Genomic DNA, 3,014 nt, shown 5'->3' on the forward strand with positions numbered 1-3,014 from the left:
CCTGTGCACAGGCTGTGAGTTTTAAAAACATCTGAGTTAATCCAGGAACACGGAAGTGGTACAGGGGCTGGAAGTGTGTGTGTGTGCACAGGCTGTGAGTTTTAAAAACGTCTGAGTGAATCCAGGAAGAGGGAAGAGGCACAGGGGCTGGAAGTCTGTTTGTGTGCACAAGCTGTGAGTTTTAAGAACATCTGAGTGAATCCAGGAAGAGGGAAGAGGCAAAGGGGCTGGAAGTGTGTGTGTGCGTGCACAGGCTGTTAGTTTTAAAAACCTCTGAGTGAATCCAGGAAGAGGGAAGAGGCAGAGGGTTGTAAGTGTGTCCCTGTGCAGAGGCTGTGAGTTTTAAAAACCTCTGAGTGAATCCAGGAAGAGGCAGAGGGGCTGGAAGCATGTGCCTGTGCACAGGCTTTGAGTTTTAAAAACCTCTGAGTGAATCCAGGAAGAGGGAAGAGGCAGAGGGTCTGGAAGTGTGTTCCTGTGCACAGGCTGTGAGTTTTTAAAACGTCTGAATGAATCCAGGAAGAGGGAAGAGGCACAGGGGCTGGAAGTGTGTGTGTTTGCAAAGGCTGTGTGTTTTAAAACATTTGAGTGAATCCAGGAAGAGGGACGAGGCAGAGGGTTGTAAGTGTGTGCCTGTGCACAGGCTGTGAGTTTTAAAAACATCTGAGTTAATCCAGGAACACGGAAGTGGTACATGGGCTGGAAGTGTGTGTGTGTGCACAGGCTGTGAGTTTTGAAAACGTCTGAGTGAATCCAGGAAGAGGGAAGAGGCACAGGGGCTGGAAGTCTGTTTGTGTGCACAAGCTGTGAGTTTTAAGAACATCTGAGTGAATCCAGGAAGAGGGAAGAGGTACAGGCGCTGGAAGTGTGTGCCTGTGAGTTTTAAAAACCTCTGAGTGAATCCAGGAAGAGGGAAGAGGCATAGGGTTTTAAGTTTGTCCCTGTGCAGAGGCTTTGAGTTTTAAAAACCTCTGAGTGAATCCCGGAAGAGGGAAGATGCAGCGGGTCTGGAAGTGTGTGTGTGTGCACAGGCTGTGTGTTTTAAAAACAACTGAGTGAATCCAGGAACAAGGAAGCGGTAGAGGGGCTGGAACTGTGTGCCTGTGCACAGGCTGTGAGTTTTAAAAACGTCTGAGTGAATCCAGGAAGAGGGAAGAGGCACAGGGGCTGGAAGTGTGTGTGTGCGTGCACAGGCTGTTAGTTTTAAAAACCTCTGAGTGAATCCAGGAAGAGGGAAGAGGCAGAGGGTCTGGAAGTGTGTTCCTGTGCACAGGCTGTGAGTTTTTAAAACGTCTGAATGAATCCAGGAAGAGGGAAGAGGCACAGGGGCTGGAAGTGTGTGTGTTTGCAAAGGCTGTGAGTTTTAAAAACCTCTGAGTGAATCCAGGAAGAGGCAGAGTGGCTGGAAGTATGTGCCTGTGCACAGGCTTTGAGGTTTAAAAACGTCTGAGTGAATCCAGGAAGAGGGAGGAGGCAGAGGGGCTGGAAGTGTCTGTTTGTGCACCAGCTTTGAGTTTTAAAAACCTCTGAGTGAATCCAGGAAGAGGGAAGAGGCACAGGGGCTGGAAGTGTGTGTGTGTGCACAGGCTGTGAGTTTTAAAAACATCTGAGTTAATCCAGGAAGCGGGAAGAGGCAGAGGGTTGTAAGTGTGTGCCTGTGCACCGGCTGTGAGTTTTAAAAACCTCTGAGTGAATCCAGGAAGAGGGAAGAGGCATAGGGTTTTAAGTGTGTCCCTGTGCAGAGGCTTTGAGTTTTAAAAACCTCTGAGTGAATCCAGGAAGAGGGAAGAGGCAGAGGGTTGTAAGTGTGTCCCTCTGCAGAGGCTGTGAGTTTTAAAAACCTCTGAGTGAATCCAGGAAGAGGGAAGAGGCAGAGGGTTGTAAGTGTGTCCCTGTGCACAGGCTGTTTGTTTTAAAACATCTGGGTGAATCCAGGAAGAGGGACGAGGCAGAGGGTTGTAAGTGTGTCCATGTGCAGAGGCTTTGAGATTTAAAAACGTCTGAGTGAATCCAGGAAGAGGGAAGAGGCACAGGGGCTGGAAGTGTGTGTGTGTGTGCACAGGCTGTTAGTTTTAAAAACCTCTGAGTGAATCCAGGAAGAGGGAAGAGGCAGAGGGTTGTAAATCTGTCCCTGTGCAGAGGCTTTGAGTTTTAAAAACCTCTGAGTGAATCCAGGAAGAGGGAAGAGGCAGAGGGTCTGGAAGTGTGTCCCTGTGCAGAGGCTTTGAGTTTTAAAAACCTCTGAGTGAATCCAGGAAGAGGGAAGAGGCAGAGCGTTGTAAGTGTGTCCCTGTGCAGAGGCTGTGAGTTTTAAAAACCTCTGAGTGAATCCAGGAAGAGGGAAGAGGCATACGGTTTTAAGTGTGTCCGTATGCAGAGGCTTTGAGTTTTAAAAACCTCTGAGTGAATCCAGGAAGAGGGACGAGGCAGAGGGTTGTAAGTGTGTCCCTGTACAGAGGCTGTGAGTTTTTAAAACGTCTGAATGAATCCAGGAAGAGGGAAGAGGCACAGGGGCTGGAAGTCTGTTTGTGTGCACAAGCTGTGAGTTTTAAGAACATCTGAGTGAATCCAGGAAGAGGGTAGAGGTGCAGGCGCTGGAAGTGTGTGCCTGTGAGTTTTAAAAACCTCTGAGTGAATCCAGGAAGAGGGAAGAGGCAGAGGGTCTGGAAGTGTGTGCCTTTGCACAGGCTGTGAGTTTTAAAAACGTCTGAGTGAATCCAGGAAGAGGGAAGAGGTACAGGGGCTGGAAGTGTTTGTGTGTGCACAGGCTGTGAGTTTTAAAAACCTCTGAGTGAATCCAGGAAGAAGCAGAGGGGCTGGAAGTATGTCCCTGTGCACAGGCTTTGAGGTTTAAAAACGTCTGAGTGAATCCAGGAAGAGGGAGGAGGCAGAGGGGCTGGAAGTGTCTGTGTGTGCACCAGCTTTGAGTTTTAAAAACCTCTGAGTGAATCCAGGAAGAGGGAAGAGGCACAGGGGCTGGAATTGTATGTGTGTGCACAGGCTGTGAGTTTTAA

This window comes from Natrix helvetica, assembly GCF_964273705.1.
Source record: "Natrix helvetica genome assembly, chromosome: W".
In the NCBI taxonomy this organism is placed as follows: domain Eukaryota; kingdom Metazoa; phylum Chordata; class Lepidosauria; order Squamata; family Natricidae; genus Natrix; species Natrix helvetica.